Here is a 20,377-nt window from a genome sequence, read left to right on the forward strand (position 1 = left end):
TGCACTCTGATACTACCTCAAAACACTGAATTTTGTGATTTGTTCATGATGATAAATTCTGATTCGGACTCCGAATGCTGCCCCACTTCAAATAATTGTGACCTTTTGGACAAACCCGCGAGGCTAGATACAAGATGCATGCGGCTCTTCCACTGAGATCCATGCAGTACTGGTGCACACTGTTTAGGAGGGAGCTCAGCATGAGCTGACTTCTGACCTCCACAGGGGAGGTCACCTAGTTCAGCTGGCAACTGACCTCCATTGCATGGAAATGTACAGGGGAGGTCACCGAGGTCAGCTGACAACTGACCTCCATCACATGGAAATGCGCAGGTGCGAAGTCATTGGCAGGATGATGCGGCAGCAGTCCTCCTCAGTGACGTGCGATTTGAGGCCCTGTAGGTCGCTGTAGAGGACAAGCCACCATTGATTTATCTAACCCATCACTGTAACTCCCAGCAAGCTACAAGGTCACAAAAGGTGTTATCTCAAAGAAGAGAACTTGTAAGTCAGACAGCAATTTGAATATTTGGCCAAGTTTCTATTGGTCATAGATGGCCTGACCCACCTTTTTACCCTGCAGTGGTGGGAGTTTGCCCTGGTTGTGTGCACTCAGCACCTGCTAATGGAGGGGATGGCTGGCAGACATCTATGTCCAATGATGCAAAACCACTGCCTGAGAAATTGGTGGAGGAAGAGTTCTTGCCATGTTGAGAGAGTGAAGGATGTTCAAACTCCAAGGAACTCTCTGTAAGTGTCCCAGTTCTTCGGGAAAAATAATAATACAGCAAAACCCTTGGTATCCAGAAGTCAATCAAATGGCAGCCTCAGGCAACCGACAAAAAAAAAATTGAGGAAAATAAATAAAAACTAAAATAATTAAGATAGTTGATTAAAACAATATGTAGTTTTAAAATTGTAAATGTTCTTGCAAACATTTGGTGAAGATGGGAGGAAATATTCAGCCAGCGGAGGGCCTTGGTCGGGCTTTGCTTGCAACAGGTTTTTGATTAAAGTTGTGTGAAACAGAAATGGTGTTGCCCAGAAAGAAAAGCTGGTTGATGTGGGGGGGGGGGGGGGGGGATCACTGCTAGGGTGACTCTCTTAAAGTGTCACCTTATCCTTGCTTAGTCAGAGTTGCCCTGGTCAGAGGCCCTATCTGTAAACTTGGGGGAAGGGGGTTAATTATCTAAAATGTTATTGTTTGTCTTTTGGGTGGGTCCATGAAGGGGGAGGAACCTGCAGATGCAGCTGTAATGTGACTGATTGCACTCAGAGGCAAGTGAAGAGTACAAAAACACTTTTAATAGCTTACAATCAAGAGCCGGTAGACACAATAATCCTAAGGTAAGGCGGGAAAACCAGGGTTTATATTGGGGTAGGCGAGGATGGAGCCAGGGGAAGAGCCAGCCATCTGAACAACACATAGACACTGAATTCCCATTCACTGCATTCATCCCTTCCTTCAGAATAGAGCCTATGGGTGAAAAACAGAGACCATTCATTCAAAATAACTAATACTTTACAAATATTTATGTTAAGTCTGTCAGGGGGTCTAGTAATTCTGGTCAAGTGCTGCATTACCGGAGGACTTTGGGTTTCCTGGACCCCCTGTGGTACAGGGTCAGTGGGTATCGAGAGCTCTGGCTCAGGTCGTGGGGTGGATTGGTCCACTTCCTTAGCATCATCCTCCGGGACCCTGAGTGGGGTACTCGGTGGTTCCTGGCTCACTTGAGGGATTAGATACTCAGTTCTGGCGGGTGCCAGGTCTCTGATTGAGATGGTGTCCTCTCTGCCATCAGGGTATGCCACTAGGCATATGCTGGGTTGGCATGCTGCAGGTGCACTCTCTCGATCACGGGATTTGTCTTGCTCCTCCTCACATGCTTTTTCAGCAGGACTGGCCCTGGTGCCATGAGCCAAGCCGAAAGAATAGTTCCAGTCGTCGATTTCCTCTGGAACATAAACATAAGCTTGTGAGGAGTTGCAATGGTCGCCATGCAGAGGAGCGACCTTATGGAGTGGAGCGCCATGGGTAGGACTTCTTGCCAGTGTGAGTCTGAAAGGCCTTTGGACCAGAGAGCCAATTTCACGGCCTTCCGTACTGTTGCATTCTCTTTTTCAACTTGCCTGTTCCCCCAGGGATTCTAGCTAATCGTCCTGCTAGAGGCGATGCCCCTTGGAACCAGGTACTGCAGTAGCTCTTCACTCATAAATGATGAGCCCTGGTCAATATAGATATAGATGGGATACCCAAACTGGGTGAAAATAGAGTGCAAGGCCCTGATGACCGTGGTGATGGTTATGTCTGGGGAGGGGATGGCGAATGGAAAGCATGTGTACTTGTCGATGATGTTGAGATAGTATACGGTTCTCTTAGTGGAAGGGAGGGGACCCTTGAAATCGACACTGAATCGTTCAAAGGGGTGGGATGCCTTTATCAGGTGTGCTTTGTTGGGGCGGTAGAAGAACGGCTTGCACTCAGCGCAGACCTGGCAGGACCTGGTCATTTCCCTGATGTCCCCAATGGAGTAGGGCAGGTAATGTGCCTTGACAAAATGAGCCATGTGGGTGATGCCTGGGTGGCAAAGCTCATCGTGCAGTGACCGCAACTGATCAGTGTGTGCAGAGGCACAGCTTCAAGCCAAAGAAAGAAAGAAAGAAAAGAAGATAGGTGAAGAGTTCGATCCTTCACCTACCAATCTTATCATTCTTTATTTTACTCCTTTTTGCATTATTAAACTTGAATGCAACCGATTGCTTGTTGGTGACAAGTATAAATTTTCTGGTGGCCAGGTAATATCTCCAGTGTCTTATGGGCTCTACAATGGCTTGAGCCTCTTTCTCCACTGATGGGTTCCAAAGCTCATAGTCTTGTAGGGTGCGGGAGAAAATGGCAACTGTCCTGCCTGCCTGGTTAAGGGTAGTGGCCAGAGCTACAACAGAGGCATTGCTTTCCACCTGGAAGGGTGCATTCTTGTCCACTGCATGCATGGTGGCCATAACGATGTAGATCTAAACGTAGTCAAAAGCTGCCTGGGCCAATAATGGGAAAGAGGTAGACTTTAAGAGAGGGTGGATCTTATTTGTGTAGTGAGGAACCCACTGGGCGTAGTAGGAGAAGAAGCCCAGGCACCTCTTTAAGGCTTTTACGGTCCTCAGGATCAGGAGGTCCAAAAGGGAGCGCATTCAATTGGAGTCAGAGCCAATGATGCCATTTTCCACCACATAGCCCAGGATCACCAGATGTTTCATCCGGAACACGCACTTACTGGAGTTGTACATGAGGTTCATGATCTTGGCCATGTGGAGAAACCTCTGGAGGTTGGTGTCATGGTCTTCCAGAGAGTGTTTACAAATGGTGATGTTGTTAAGATAAGGAAATGTGGCCTTTAACCCTTACTCATCAATCATTTTGTCCATCTGTCTCTTGAAGACCGGAACCCCATTGGTGATACCAAAAGGGACCCTCTGCAACTGATAGAGCCATTCGTCTGGTGTAGGGGTGGTCCTTGGAATGGATTGGTAACTAATGGTATGCAGTTTTCAGGTCAATGGTCGAATCGACCCAATACTGCGCAATTTCATTTACCATGTTTGAAATTCGAGGGAGGGGTACGTATCCAGGAGTGTGAAATGATTAATTGTTTGGCTATAGTCAATCACTAGCCTAGAAAATATTTTACAATTAACAACTAACAATCTCCCAACAGCTTCAAAAACCGAATCCAGTGCAAAAGATAACTTTTTATTAATCAAAATCGCGACACTTCTCGCTTTAGAATTAAAAGAAGAAGCAATCACATGTCCAACCCATTTTCTCTTCAACTTCTGATGTTCTTTTTCTGTTAAATGTGTCTCCTGTAAAAAATCAATATCAACTTCTTTATATAAAACACCCCTTTCCTTTTAATTGGATTATTAAGCCTGTTCACATTAAAAGTAGCAAAATTTAAATTAGCCATAGAAATTTATATCTTTTTCAATGGTGAAACAACTCACATGGCATACAATCTAAAAAAACTAAAAAAACATACTCAAAAGAAAAAGGTTATTAAAAAGAAAATATAAAGGTTAATTAAAAAATCCCCCTTAATAAAAAAACCATCAAAGAACACTACAACAATATAAATAGAGTATCCGCCTCAATTACGCAAGAGTGGCCAAAGCCAGAAGTCACTGACAACTTCGGAAGTAGCAGTCAAACCACCTCCCCCCGAACAGAACACTACTGAAAAATGCATTCATTTCTTGTATGGTATACCGCTTCCAACATATGGTTGGCCTGATCATCATCCACAATATCAATCAATTGCTGTGTCTCTATCTCTCATTTCCCATTCTTCGCTCCCGAAAATACCAGAGGTTGTTGAGAAAACAAGTCTTGTTATATGGCAAAGAATTAGAAAAAGTGAGAGCATCATGATCATTATCAAAAAACCGAGAGTGATGATTCCCATAAAACACCTTCAGCACAGCAGGATATCGAAACGCAAATTTATACCCTTTCTTCCACATCAACACTGAATTCCAGTTCACTGCATTCAAAGAATAAAGTAAAATGCTTTATTTATTCATACAAATGAAGTTTGTTCAGTGTAAGTACAGTATAGTATTTTTGTCTTTTAAACTATTTATACTTAATGCAGGTTTATTGGTTAAGTATTGTAAAAGTAAGTCTCAAACAACCAGAAAATACACTTATCCGACATCTACCAAGCCCATAGGGGCCAGATGCCAGGGTTTACTGAATTCAAATTGTTTAAAACCAATTGCATGAAAGTACATTTTGGGGAGGGTTTGTGTTGCATTGAATTAAAAATACAAGGAGGCTTGATGCATGATCAATTAATCAAAAGACTGAGGGAATGGGAACTGAAGGCTTTTATTAGCAGCAAGAGGTGGACAGCATCCCTTATGTTGTTGGCTCACACTGACCTGGACTTGAACTGGGTTGTGGCATGACAGCCTTTATGGGGGGTTAAAGTTGAAGAGTTACGAGGTAGCCAGTGAGAGCAGGGTCAATCAGGAAAGGTCATATCATTTACATACACGTGCTTTCACCACATTCACCCCCTCATTTGAAAGAAGTCCTTGAAGTGGGGGAGGGGGGTGTGGTGCAGTCAGACACCCTCATAAGTTCAGTCTGTTCCGCTGCCTCCTTTGGTGTTGTGATCGGCGTGCCCCTGTTTGAGGGTTTGCGGTGGTCTCCGTTAGTTGTGGCTGCTCCATCTTGGTTGTCCAAGCTGGTGGTCCTGGTGGCACTGGGATGGTGGGTGTGTCGGCTGGCAGGTGGTAGGGGCAGGGATCTTGGGCCCCAGGGAGCTAGGGAGGGGTTGTACCTGACAGCTGGTTGGAGTGGGGGAGTCCAGATGCTCTAGCGTGTGCCAGGTCCTGCCCGGATAGATACTGTATCCTTGTGTCCATCTGGAAATGCAAGCTAGGCATACTGCGGGTTAGCATGGAGCAGCTGGACCCTCTCGACCAGGAGTTCGGTCTTATGGGTCCTCACATGCCTCTGGAGTAAGACTGGCCTGGGGATCATCAGCCAAGTGGGCAAGGTTGTTCCTGACGCTGATCACCTGGGGAATGTAAAGAGTCTCGCATGAGGTGTCTTGTTGGTGGCCATACACAGTAGGGACTGGATAGCGTGGAGTTCCTCTGGGAGGGCTTCTTCTCAGTGGGAGATGGGGAAGCCCTTGGACTTTAAGCCCAGTAGTACTGCCTTCCAGACTGTGCTGTTCTCCCACTCTTCCTGGCCATTCCCTTTGGGGGTTATAACTGGTGGTCTGGCTAGAGGCAGTGCCCCTGGACAATAAATGACGTATGAATCCCTATCGCTGTGGACATAGCAGGGGTATCTGAAAATGATGAACAAATTGTTTAGAGCCTTTATGATGGTAGCTGCAGTCATGTCCGGGCAGGGGATGGCAAAGGAGAATTATGAGTATTCCTCGATGATGTTGATGTTGCGGTTCATGGAGAGTAGGGGTCCTTTGAAGTCCATGCTCAGATGTTCAAAGGGACGAATGGCCTTGATCAGTTGTGACATGTCACGCTGGTAGAAGCCCGGTTTGCACTCTGTGTAGACCCGGCAATTTTTGGTAAGTGACCTGACATCTTCAATGGAGTTGGGGAGATTACGGGTCTTGAAGAAATGAAAAAAAGGGTTGTCCCGGGGTGGCAGAGGTCATTGTGCAGTGCCTGCAACTGGTCTATCTGTGCACTGGCACAAGCCCCCAGAGGGCATCCGAGGGCTCGTTGATCTTTTCCAGGCCAATACAGTATGTCATAGTTGTAGGTGGAGAGCTCGATTCTCCACCCCAGGATTTTATCGTTTTTGATTTTACTCCCCTGCTGATTGTTAAATGTAAAGGTGATTGCCCATTGGTCAGTCATCAGAATAAAATGCTTATCGGTGAGGTAATGCCTCCATTGCCATACCGCTTCAACAATAGCCTTGGCCTCTTTCTCAATAGAGGAGTGCTGGATCTTGGGGCCCTGGAGCATGCATGAAAAATACACTATGGGTCTGCCCACTTGGTTAACTGTGGCGGCCAAATTCTGATGCATCGTTCTCCACCTGGAATAGGATGGATTTGTCCATTGTATACATTGTGGCCTTTGCACTTTCAGCTTTGATATGGTCGAATGCCTCGTGGGCTTCTGCCGACAAAAGTGAAATTGATGAGGGGACAGGCCTTTTCCGTGTAGCTGGGACCCACTGAGCGTAAGAAGAAAAAAACTCCAGGCATCTTTTCAGAGCCTTGAGACAGAAGGGGAGTGGAAGTTCTAACAAGGGGCGCATGCAGTCATGGTTGGGGCTAATGACTCCATTCTTCACAACGCAGCATAGTATAGCCAGGCGACGTGCTGAAGATACCCTTCCCTGTCTTATATGTTAAGTTGAAGCACTTCAGGTGTGGAGGAATTTTTGGAGGTTCCTATCATGGTCCTGCTGGTCATGGCCACAGATGGTGACATTGTTGAGGTATGGGAAAGTGGCCCACAACCCACAATCCATCATCCAATCCATCTCCCTTTGAAAGACTGACACACTGTCCGTGACCCCAAAAGGTACTCTGTGAAAATGGTACAGCCGGCCGGCTGCCTCAAAGGCGGTATACTGGCAGCCCTCAGGACAAATGGGGAGCTGGTTGTATGTGGACTTAAGGGCAATAGTTGAGAATGCCTTGTATTGTGCGATCTGGTTATTCATGTCAGCAATGTGGAGTAAGGAGTAGGTGTCTAGCCAGGTGAACCTGTTGATGGTCTGGGAGTAATTGATGACCATCCGATGCTTCTCTCTGCTCCTTAGCACCACAACTTGGGCTCTCCAGGGGATTGTACTCGGTTGTTTCACCCCTCAGTGAGGAGGCATCTCACCTCTGACTTAATGAACACCCTGTCCCCGGCGCTATACTGCTGACTTTTAGTGGCGATGGGCTTACAGTCAGGAGTGAGATTAGCGAATGGGGGGGGGGTTTATCTGGAGTGTGAAGAGGCCACATGTCAGGTGCAGTGATTGGGTTGGGGATGCTGGTTGACCACATGGTGAGGGAGGAAGGGAGGGTTCACAAATTGCTCATTAAGACTGGGAGGGTGTGGTGGGTGCATCATACTCTATGGTGATGCTCTTTAAATTCCATTGGAAGTCCAACCCCAGAGGGTTGGTTGTGCAGAGCTGTGGCAGGACAAGGAGCGTAAAGTCAGTGTATACTGTGCCTTTGACCATCAGGGTTACTGTACAGTTCCCGTGGACCTTTGCTAATTTGCATTGCGAAGCTAGAGACGCACTGTATTCCATGGGCTGTACATCCAGGGAGTATTGTTGCACAGAGTTAGGGTGAATAAAGCTCTCCGTGCCCCCTGGATGCACATGGTGGCCCTAGAGAGTTGGTGTGGTTGGCATTGGTGCAGGGTTACCGATGTCAGTGTCAACTTGTCATCCAAGGAGTTCTGTTGGCTTCTGGTGGTCCGACAAGATGGTGCCACTCATGGTGTACACATGGCCCCATTGTCACCCACCAGAAGAGAAGTGGGAAAAGCAGAGTTGACATCCCCACGGTCGGTGGTCTCTATGGCATGCGTGTCCAGCCATCCCAGTTCCCCGGAACTGATGGCGGAAGTGCCCACGCCAAATATGGCGGTCCCCGATCACACGCGGCACTGCTGGGTTTGGAGTTTTGCTTTGACATATAGAACTTTGCAAAGTGTCCCTTCTTCCCACAGTTGGTGCAGGTGGCGTCTTTGGCAGGGCAGAGTTACCTCCGATGTTGGCCCTGCCTGCAGAAGTAGCATGTAAGGTGGTCACTGATGGTGGCGGAAGTTAGGTCGGAATGGGGGGGTGGGTTTTGCGATCCCGCCTCCCAAGATGTCAATGCCTGTTTCCCCACGAGGTGGCCGTGTGTTCGCTGGAGAATGATTCAGCATTGTGGATGGCTATTTCCAGGGTATTCACCAGTGCGATGACTTGAGGTAGGCTCAGTTATTTCTGTTCAAGAAGTCTCTGCCTCACATCGTCAGAGCGGGCATCTGCTACATAGGCATTTCTGATCAGCAGCTGTGTGTGCTGTTTTGCACTCACAGCCTGGCAGTTGCAGTCAATTACAAGCTCCTGCAGGGCCCTGACAAAGTTGTTAAATGTCTCCAAGTGTCGCTGCCTACATGAACGGAGAAGATGCCTTACGTAGACTTCGTTCACCTGTACCTTGTACTGGTCTTTTAGGATGTCCACGGCATCCCTGTAAGCCTGGCAGTCCTGGACCATCCGGTAGACTCAGTGCATGAAAACAGTAGATTGGGTTTGTCTTCGTCGTCCTGGATCATGTCTGCAGAGGCTGCAAGGAATCATTTGAAGCAGCAACGCCAGAGAGCAAATTTGCCAGCTGCTTCGGGTTCCCACAGGTCGATTTCTTGGCGGTCCAACTTCAGGTACTTGTCCATGTTCCGAGGAATCAAAATCTTGCTAATAAAATTGATGTACGATTAATTACGCAAAGACTGAAGTTACTGGAACTGAAGGCTTCTATTAGCAAGAGATGGACAGCATCCCTGTGTTGCTGGCTCACTGACCCAGACTCGAACTAGGGGGAGGCTTGTGTCATGGTAGCCTTTATGGGAGATAAAGCGGAGGAGTCACGAGCCAACCAGCAAGAACAGTGTCAACCAGGAAAGGTTTTACATACAACAGAGGTTGCACCACTGAGGCACAAGTTAAAATTAGTTTCAGTGAAAAGAATTACATTCCATTGTCTTGATCACCATGCTATGTATTTACTACTGTCACATTGCTTTGTAATTCAGAATACCTACTAAATTTTAAAAATGTTATATTTATAAATTTTAAATTAAATTTGGGCATACTGCCCGATAACAGGCCATTTCGGCCCACAAGTCCATGCTGCCTGATTTCCACCCAATTAACCTACAACCCCCGGTATGTTTTGAAAGGTGGAAACCAGAGCCCCTGAGGAAAACTCACGCAGACACGGGAAGAATGTACAAACTCCTTGCCGACAGCGCGGGATTCAAACTACGGTCCTGATCGTTGGTACTATAAAGGCGTTGCACTAACCGCTACGTCCCAATACACTTCTTTGGCCAGTAATGCCATGTATTCTTTGGGCCAGTATAGCTTGTACAAAACAGTTTTCTCCACATACTCCAGGGTAAAGGAGGATGCTCTCAGACACTTGATTGAAAGTGATCCCGTATAAAATACTCAGTAATGACATTTCCATTAGTGAAGCATAATATGCAAAGTGAAACTGCGTGAAAGTGTCATCTTTTACAATCTATCTTCTCAAGTCACTGCATCCCGAGTAATTTGAGTTAGTCAATTATTTAATGTGATGCAGAGACATTACATTAATGTGTACATTACATTAATGAAAACCTCCCAGAGGACGTGTGACCTACTCTGGGAGGTTTTCATGTGTCAAATCGTATAGGGGGTGAAGGGGGATTGTAGGTTCGTTGTAGCACTGACTCATGGGCCAGAAGGGCCTGTTACCATGCTGCGTGTCTAAGTTCAAAAATGTAAGAATGTAATAATTCTAAGAAGTTAACCTCTTTTTACCAGTATGTTTGGATATTTTATACATTTACAAGAAAATAAATACTATTAATCTATTTCTTGAAAAATTTAATCATGCAATTCTGTTTTATTTCAAAGCAAGAATCTAAATTTATTGAAACTTTTCTACAAATACAAGTTGCATTGGCCTGATTTACTTACATCAGTCTTTTAACATTACACAAGATATGTTTTGACAGTTTAATTTGATGTCCATTGAAATCAATAAATGTTGAATAGGACAAATTAACAGCATTAAACATTATAATGGGCATATTTTATATCTGCTTTGAATGGTGTCCAATGCATTCAGAGGGAAAGTGATAGGATGCCGATGATTACCGTATAAGTCAATCCCCTCTTTTAGCCTTCTTTTAATTGATTTTTCTTATATCCGGTGTATAAGTCGACCCCATTTTGCAGGCTGTCTGGGCTTCCTAGGAACAACCCAAACATTTTTAAAACACCCCAGTTGAGTAAGTAAAATAAAATCTCAGCCTTCCAGGCAGGAGCAGTGACAGCCCATGGAGCTGGAGCAGCAACATTGTGCCCCCGGCAGGAGCAGGAACCTCAGCCTACCGGGCAAGAGGAAGAAGCAGCAACATTGTGCCCCCGGCAGGAGCAGGAACCTCGGCCTACCAGGCAGGAGGAAGGAGTGGCGACTCTGTGCCCCCAGTGGGAGCAGGAAACTCAGCCTACTGGGCAGGAGTAAAGAGCAGCAACATCGGCCTACTGGGCAGGAGGAAGAGCGGCAAAATCGTGCCCACAGCGGGAGCAGGAAACTTGGCCTACCGGGCAGGAGGAAGAGTGGCATCATTGTTCCCCCAGCGGCAGCAGGAACCTCAGCCTACTGAGTGGGAGGAAGGAGTGCCGACACCGTGCCACTGGCAGGAACAGGAACCTCGGCCTACCAGGCAGGAGTGGCAACGGCGACTTCAGGGCCCCAGCTAGGAGTGGTTATGGCGATGCCTAGTAGTGCGGAGGTGTTGGGGATCAGCAATGCTGGTGGTAGGGAAGTGCTGAACATGTACACCAAATTGAAGTAAATCGGGATATCTTGGTGAAGTTAAGCTCTCAAATATATATACTTAAGTCGACCCTCCCCCACCTCCTTATTTTGAGAAATTTTGAAGGGTCTCAAGACTCGACATGTAGGCCAATATATACGTTAGTTGAAGTTTTTTTTGCATCTGCAATAGCATTAACTCTTCAATATTATTAACTCTTACAATGTCTGCACCAAAAACAATTTGGCTGTGAATAGCATCATTACTCAAAGTCACAAAGGATGTAGGACCATTTTAGTTAATTAATTTGGCATAATTTGTTTTTTTTTTAGGAATCAAGTTGTTATCAGTGATTCCTTGGTCTTTGTCATTCAATGTGTATTTACTTTTTAAGTTAAGATAAGTGTCTCATATCAGTTCTGAATTTCTTTTCCTACCCATCTCTTTTTCATGTAACTTGCTTTCATAGTTTGTTTGCCTTTTTAGTTGACTTAGATTGCCATATTGATGTAATCATAAATCCCGTGTAATAATCAACCCCCCCCCCCCCACGCCCTCATTTTTTTTGACCAAATTTTGGGTGTTTTTGTGTAAAGGTTGACCCCATACTTTTGACTCCGACAGCCCGGCCAGCTGAGATCCCGACCGCAGATCCGTTTCTCCCCCCCCCCCCACGGCCACCTGCGCCTGCTAACTCATGATGCCCCGGATGTCCATGCATACTAACTCCCGACCGTGGACTTACCATCGAGGTCCTGGCAATCCGAGCTTCAGGACACAGCAACTTCACTCAGTTGAAAGTTTGACTCGTGTAAAAGTCAAACCCATCCACCTCGTTTTTGGCCTGAAAAAGTGGTCCAAAAAAAATTCATTGAGAATACGAGGTAACATATCACCACAGGTATTTTCAAGAATATGGAATTCATACCCAAGATACATCAGGGTAAATCTTTAATGAGTCCTCCCTCCTGTCTCTTCCCCCCAGTGCTTGTGGCGTCGGGTTCCCGTGATAAGTCAGGTTATTTACCCCTTGTTATTTGTGGGGTTTATCTGAGGTGAAGCCAGTCTATTTTTAAAAAAAATTCTGTTTTCATACTTTTTCTTCTTTTGGGGGGAATGAGGGTTCTTCTTATTTTGTTCTTCTTTTTCTCCCTTTGGTTCAATGTTGACATTGTTGACATTGAATTGGCATTTTGAACCAGATGTAGAGCGAGTCGAAAGAACCAACGGCTTGTTGATCCAAGCCAAGGCTTTTATAAACTAAAAGACTGGAGCATATCACATGTAGGTCGACCAGTCTAGAATGACCTGATCTGTCTAGGAGAAATCCATTAAGACCTGCCAGTAGGCGTGGCTATGCATTCAGCCAATCACAGTCATCCTACACTACAATCTGTACATATACACATTGGTGATAAAATCTGTACTATCACACCGGACTTCCAACTTTGACAGGCAGGCACCAAAGTTCTCCAAGTGGGTCACTGAGCAATTCGGACCTCTAAGTAGAATGTGTCCAACTTAACACGGGTCTGTAGTATTTAGCAATATCAATTGAGAGACGTGCATGCAAAACTGCCCTCTGCTGGGATGACTCTAATCCAAATACCTATTTGAGAAGAAGGGAGAAATATTAATTAAAAATATATTTTACACAATCTTTAGAAACTATTAGAGTTGGGTAATTCTTCTATGGTCTCTATTCTTTTAAGACCTTTGACAAGGTTCAACATGGGAGGTTAGTCAGGAAGAATCAGACGCTGGGTGTTCATGGTGAAGTGGTGAACTGGATTCGACAATGGCTGAACAGGAGAAACCAGAGGATGGCAGTGGATGTAAGGGATACTGGAGGAATGCTGCTGGTCTTTTCAGCATCCATAGGAGACAAAGATATATTGCTGACGTTTTGGGCCTGAGCCCTTCTTAAAGAAAGAATCAGAAAGGGCAGAAGCAGGATAGATCCGAAAGTCTCAGAATTCAAACAACAGAGGAGGAAACCAGACCAACAATAGGTGTTCATTGGATATGATGAGATGACAATTTATCATGTTTATATGAAAGGACATAGGGAAGGGAGAGGCAAGGGGGGAGGGGAAGAAGTGTGTGTATGTGTGTGGTGGGAGGTGTTTAACGAAAGCCAGATAAGTTGATGTTAATGCCATCCAGTTGGTGGGTACCCAGTCGGAAGAGGTGTTGTTCCTCCAATTTACGGTGGTCTCAGTGAATGAGGCCATGGATAGACATATCAACAAGGGAATGGGATGAAGAATTGAAATGGGTGGCACTGGGAGATCCATGTTACTTTCTGATTTTTCCTTGAAGAAGGGTTCAGGCCCAAAACATTGGCAATATATACACTGAAAAGACCATCTGAGTTCCTCCAATAATCACAGCCTACTGGGTTTCACTCAGAATTGGATTGGAGGCTAGTGCCTAGTGGTGTGCCTCAGGGATCATTGTCATTTGTCATCTAATCTGGATTATAAAAAGGTAAATTAGATCAGCAGGTCTACACATGACACTAAGATTGGAGGTGTTGTGGACAGCGAAGAAAGTTTTCAAAGCTTGAACCAGCTGGAAGGGTGGGCTGAAAAATGACAGATGGAATTTAGTGCAGACAGTGAGAAATGTTGCATTTTGGAAGGACACAGCAAGAAAGGGCATACACGGTAAATGGTCCGGCTCTCAGGAGTTCGGTGGAACAGTGGGATTTTGGGAAATCAGATATATAATTCCCTGAAACTGCCATCACAGGTGGATAAGGCTGTAAAGAGAGCTTTTGGCATATTGGCCTTCATAAATCAAAGTATTCATTATAGGAGTTGGGATGTTATGGTAAAGTTGTATATGACATTGGTGAGGCCAAATTTGGAGGATTGTGTGCAGTTTTGGTCACCTAACTGCAGGAAAGATATCAATAAGATAGAAAGACTGCAAAGAAGATTTTCTAGGACGTTGCCCAGACTTCAGGAACTGAGTAACAGGGAAAGGTTAAACAGGTTAGGACTTTATTCCCTGGAAGGTAAAAGAGAAAGGAGAGATTTGATCAAGGTATTTAAAATTATGAGAGGGATAAAGAGTAAATGTAGATGGGCTTTTTTCCACTGAGGGTAGGTGAGAGACAAAGCAGATGACATGGGTAAAGAGTGAAAGGGGAAAAGTTTAGAGGGAACATCTTGACACAGAGAGTGGTGGGAGTGTGGAACCAGCTGCTAGCTTAATTTTATCATTGAAAGATTTGGACAGATACAAGGATGGGAGAGGTATGGAGGGCTGTGGACTGGCTGCAGGTCATTTGGGCAAGGCAAAAAATGGGCACAGACCAGAAGGGCGGAAGGGGCCTGTTTCTGTGATGGTTCTATGGTCTCTGGTCATACAGGACATTTTAAAGTAACTTGATAGAAATGGACCTTACTTTAAAATGTCCTCTTTAACCATAGTAGAATTGGAATTTAAACTGACACTGAAACGTGTGGCTTCTGTTTGTCTTTATAAAACGTGCAAAATGAGATTAATTTCCAGACCTGCATGACAAGGACCACTTAAGAAATCTAGCTTGTCCATTTTAAGGGGAAGCAGAATAAATACCTAGTTCCTGGGAAAGTATCACCTGAACTGATGAGCTGGTTTGCATCTGAACTGGAGGGGGATCAGTATCCTTGCAAGTGATATCCCAGGCGGATTTAAACGAGTTGCAGGGGGAAGGGAATCAGAGAAGTTCATAGAGTGAATGTGGAAGAAGGTGTTGTTGAGCCGACAGGCAAGGATGGAAATGGAAAGGCAGAGCATAGTGGGAATAATGTTCCGAGTTGCTCCCATTTCAGCTGGCAGCTCAATGTTCCGGCTTTTAGACGTGGTAGAGAGGGAAGAATGGATGGTTGATAGTTGGCATTGCAGGTCAGGAAAAATATCATGGAAATGCTTGACAGGGCAGACAAAAGGGCTCATATGCTGAGGCTATACAAGTGGAACTCAGGAATGAACAAGGGATGACCACGTTAATGGGAATGCATTATTGACCACCTAAAAGTCAGAAACAATTCAAAGACCAAATTTGGAGAGAGGGAGAGAGGGGATAGTGATAGATGATTTTAACTTTCCACTCATTGATTGGAACTCCTATACTGTAAATGGGCTGGATAGGTTAGAGCTCATCACATTTTTTTTCAGGAAAGTTTCCTTCTTCAAAACATAGAGGTCACAACTTGAAAGAGTTTATTGCTCAATCTCCTATTTGGGATTGAGATAGGGCAAGTGACAGAAGCGCATGCAGGGGAACACTTTGTGTCCAGTACTCATACCGCCATTAGTTTCAAGATAATTATGGATAAGGATAGGCCTGGTCTTTGGATTGAGATTTTAAATTGGAGAAAAGCTCAGAAAGGATCAGGCAAATGTGGATTGGAACAGATTGTTTTTTTTTCTGACAAAGGTGTGCCTGGTAAGTGGGAGGCCTTCAAAGGTTTTTGAGAATACAGCATTTCTACATTGCTGTCTTTATTATAGGCAAGGCTAACAGATGTAAGGGGCCCTGGCTTTCAAAAGATATTGAAGCCCTGATTCTTGAAGAGTAGAAGAAATGCAACAAAACCACTAAGAGGAACTCGGGAGGGCTGAAAGAAGACATGAGATGGCTCTGGAATATAAAGTGAAGGAAGATCCCAAGAGTCAAAGGATAGTAAGGGACAAAATCAGTCTTTTGGAAGATCAGCATAGTCATCTATATATGGAGCTAAAAGATTTTTTTTTCAATTTAGACATACAGCATAGTAACAGCCCATTTTGGCCCACAAATCCATGATACCCAATTTACCTACACACCCAGCTCCCAAAGGAAACCCATGCAGACATGGAGAGAATGGACAAACTCCTTACAGACAGAATGGAATTCAAACCTTGGTCCTGATCGCTAGCGCTGTAAAGGTTTTGCGCCAACCATGCTGCCCATGGGGAGATTGAAGTGAGATAAAACAGCAATGTGGTTATGGATCAATGCAGATAACTGAGGAGGCAGTGTTTGTGGTTTTGTGGCTAACAGAGGTGGATAAGATGTTCTCTTGGACCTTCAGGGAGGCTCATGCAGTATTTGTCAGTGTTCCAGCAGAGGTATTTAAAATGGATGATAACTAATATTAATTTGTTTCCGAATAATCCAGGAGATAATTAGCCAGTAAGCCTGACATCAAAAGTGGATAAATTACTGGATGCTATTGTCGAGATCTGATGTGCTCAGAAACTGATTGGGGATAGCCAATGTGGCCCTGTGCATGGAGGATCTAGCTAATCTCATAGTTTCACAAGAAGGTTAACAGGAAAGGTTGAAGGTAATGCTGTGGGTGTGGTCTGTGTGGACTTTGGAAAAGCCTTTGATAAGGTCCCTCGTGGGACATTGCTCAAGAAGGTTCAGTCACTTGGCATCCAGAATGATGTGGCAAATTGGATTAGACAGTGGATTTTTGCTCTCTGACTGGAGGCCTGTGACTAGTGGTATGCCTTGGGGATCGGTGCTGTATCCATTGCTGTCTATCATCAATATCCACAACCTGGGCAGTGCAGTTTGCCAGTTAGCCTGATTTGAAACCAACATTGTCTTTGAGGATGTTGTGCGTTCTCCCTATGACGTGTGTGGGATCTCCATGGATGCTACAGATTCATCTGGCCCTCCAAAATGTTGGGATTTTCAGGTTAATTGGGTCAAGAGAGGAACACGATTTCATGGACCAGGAGGACTTTCTATCGTTGAAATGAATTTACATGAATATAATGTAATAAATTGGATCAGCACATTTGCAGTTGACTCAAAGAATGGGGGTTCAGTAGACAACAAGGAAACATGGAAAAATGGGCTGCAAAATGGCATTTGGAAATTAATGCAGACATTTTGGGAGGTCAAACCAAGGTAGGACTTGTGTAGTAAATTGTATGGAATTGGCAAAACAGAGGGATCTGGGAGTACTGATACCTTATTGCCTGAAAGTGGCGTCACAGGTAGATAGGGTCATAAGGAGAGCTTTTCGGCATATTGGCCTTCATAAATCAAACAAATGAGTACAGGAGATAGGATGTTATGGTTAAATTGTACAAGAGTTTGGTGAGGCCAAGTTTGAAGAATTGTGTGCAGTTTTGGTCACCTGGCTGCAGAAAAGGTACAAGATTGCAAAAATGCAGAGAAGATTTACAGGGTTATTTCCAGAAGTTGAGAAACTGAGTTACAGGGAAAGGGTAAACAAATTAGGACATTATTCCCTGGAGTGTAGAAGAATAAGGGGAGATCTGATCGAGGTATTTAACCTTATGAGCAGGCTTTTGCCACTAAGGTTGGGTTAGAAATAGAGATCATGAGTTAAGGCTGAAACATTAAATGATAAAGGGGAATTTCTTCACTCAGAGAGTAGCAGGGGTGTGGAACAGCTGCCGGGAAGGCAGTGGATGTAAGCTTGATTTCAACATTTCATGGGAAGGTTGTATAGGTGCATGGTTTTAACCATTTTCTTTCCATTCATTTACCACTTTAAGTAATCCCTTGCTATGGCATCCTTTGTCCTCCAAAATAACATGGGTTGAAGGGCTTGTGGCTGAGTTATGTTAAAACAATGGTTCTCAACCATTTTCTTTCCACTCACATACCATTTTAACTATTCCCTTTTCCATAGGTGCTCTGTGATTAGTAAGGGATTGCTTAACATGGGATGTGGATGGAAAGAAAAAGTTTGAAAACCACTGTTTCAATTGTACCTCATTGACTCATTATGTGCACAGTTTCAGAACTCCAAAGGAAATGAGCCAATTACAATTTTTCTCAAGCAAACTATTTCAGTAAAAATTGGGTCTAGAGTAGTGATTCTCAACCTTTCCACTCACCTATCACCTTAACCAATCCCTTACTTATCACAGAGTGGAAAGAAAAAGGTTAAGAACCATTGGTGTACAACATAGATAGAATCAGTCTAGATGAACCTTTAGATTCAGATGAACCTTTCTTCATCCTTTATTATAGCTGTTCTGAATATCCTTTTGCTTCCTTCCTCACCAATATTATTTCCTCTTGTCGGCATGAAGGATTAAATTATTTCCCCCATGAGTCAAGTCCAAGCAGCAAGCTGGCGCAGTAATGGTTTATTCATTGACTTTATTACCCAGTCCTTTCATAATAGTTCTCCTTTTGAAGATTCGTGAGAGTGGGCTTGTTGTGCACCAGTGCAGGCAATGCTGCTAATTGTCTTGATGGTTGTGCTTGGAGATAGACATTCATTTCAGTTCTGTGAATTGTGATTGTGGATAATGCCAGTGGAGGGGTATCGACTAGTGGAGACACCAGTGTAGTTTAGTTTTCCTTTAATTGCTTTGTCAGGTTTGAGACAGAGTATATAAATATGTTTTTTGTGAGATAAATTGGGAAAAGTTTGTTAGAGTTGGTTACATAAAAACACTTTGAAACAGATCTTATTTGAAATACTGGAGCTCTGCTAATGCTAGACATATCAGGTCCACAGCTTTTGCAAGAGCTTTGGAGAGTGCTCAAGAGACTTCACTAATGGATTGTTGTTTACAAAAGGCAACAGATGAAAGATCTTATTGCAGCCACAGATTGTCTGTAGATGTTGTCAGAGGGTCATGTGGTTTTGCAAGCTGAGAGAGTCAAACAGGCTTTCTCACTAAGATAGAGTGACTTCTTCTACAGTGTTACAGCCAGCAGAAGCTGCTGGGACTGGAACAGGACAAGCTGGCAAGCTTGTGGAAAGCCCAATTTGGAAGACAGCCTGGTCAAAGCCCTTGTGGTTCATGCAAGAGGGGAGGACTGGCTGTCTAATGTTTCACTTGGAATAAATGAAATAAAAAGGAACTCTGTGGTGGCCTGAAAGTAAGAGGTTATCATCCGGAGAACCTGAAGGGGCAAGTTTTGTCAGCAAGACACTGAAGTACATCAATTGTGGATGTCCTGGAACAACAAATCACTCTCTGAAAACCAACGGGAATCTTCATAGAACATCTCCAGACAATCTGCGGCTCCAACAAGATCCTTCATCTGTTGCCTTTTGTAAACAACAATCCATTAGTGAAGTTTCTTGAGCACTCTCCAAGCCTCTTGCAAAAGCTGTGGAGCCAATGTGTCTAGCATTAGCAGAGCTCCAGTATTTCAAATAAGATCTGTTTTAAAGTGTTTGTATGTTATCTACTTTTACAAACCTTTCCCAATTTATCTCCAAAAAACATGTCTATACACTCTGTCACAGGTTTCTTTGTGTACCCTTTGTTATAGTAAAGCTTGACTTTTCATTTCAGTTGAATTTTTGGCACCTGCAGCCGTCATTGCGGGTCGACACAGAAGACGCCGTTCAAACACAGCAATCTAGTGGGTAGCATGAGGCATCAGTGGCCTGTTCCCATAGGCCGCTGTAAGACGGGCTCTGCCAGCTAATCACCAGTGAAGGATTGCAAAAGGGCCAATCGGCACCCAGGGTGGCAAAAACCACACCCGTCAATGATGCTGCAGCAAAATGGGCCGATGCACCCAACCGCTGTCGATGGGTCGTGAAGGCACCAATCAGAGCCCGAAGGAACACCTCCCCTGACCACCTTCCATATACCCTACTCCCTCTGTGACTCCTTCATCCCTTCCTCCTTTCCCACCCATTGTCCCCTTGGTACCTACCTCTGTGACTGCAAGAAATGCTGCACTTGCGCACATACCTTCTCCTTCACCACCATTCAGGGCCCCAAACGGTCCTTCTAAGTGAAGCAACACAGAGGTCATCTCCTCCCGTTGTGGCCTCCTCTACAGTAGAGAGACTGGACACTGTCTGGAAAGTCATTTTGTTGAGCACCTTAGCTCTGTCCAGTGTAATAGCTGGGATCTCCCAGTGACAATCCATTTCATTTCCCCACCCCTATTCCCATGCTGACCTGTCTGTCCATGGTCTCATGCACTGGCAAGCTGAGACCACCCACAGATAAGAAGAACAGCACCTTGTATTCCATCTGGACACTCCCCAACTAGATGCCAATAATGTCAATATCTCCAGTTTTTGTTAGGCCCCTCACCTGTCTCTCCCCTTCCCCTATAGCTGTGTCCTCTCTCTCGCTCTCGCTCTCGCTCTCGCTCTCACTCTCTCGCTCTCTCTCTCGCTCTTTCCCTTTGACTCCTTTGCACCATCTCTGCATTCACAGAGCTATGACCTTGCCCTGATTAATTCCGACTTCTCCTCTCCTGTCTACATCCAATTATGGCCTGGGCTCCACACCCAACCCCCGCACCCCGCACCGCACTGCCCCATCCTTTGAATACAGGCAT

This window comes from Narcine bancroftii, chromosome 7 (genome assembly GCF_036971445.1).
Source record: "Narcine bancroftii isolate sNarBan1 chromosome 7, sNarBan1.hap1, whole genome shotgun sequence".
Lineage (NCBI taxonomy): Eukaryota > Metazoa > Chordata > Chondrichthyes > Torpediniformes > Narcinidae > Narcine > Narcine bancroftii.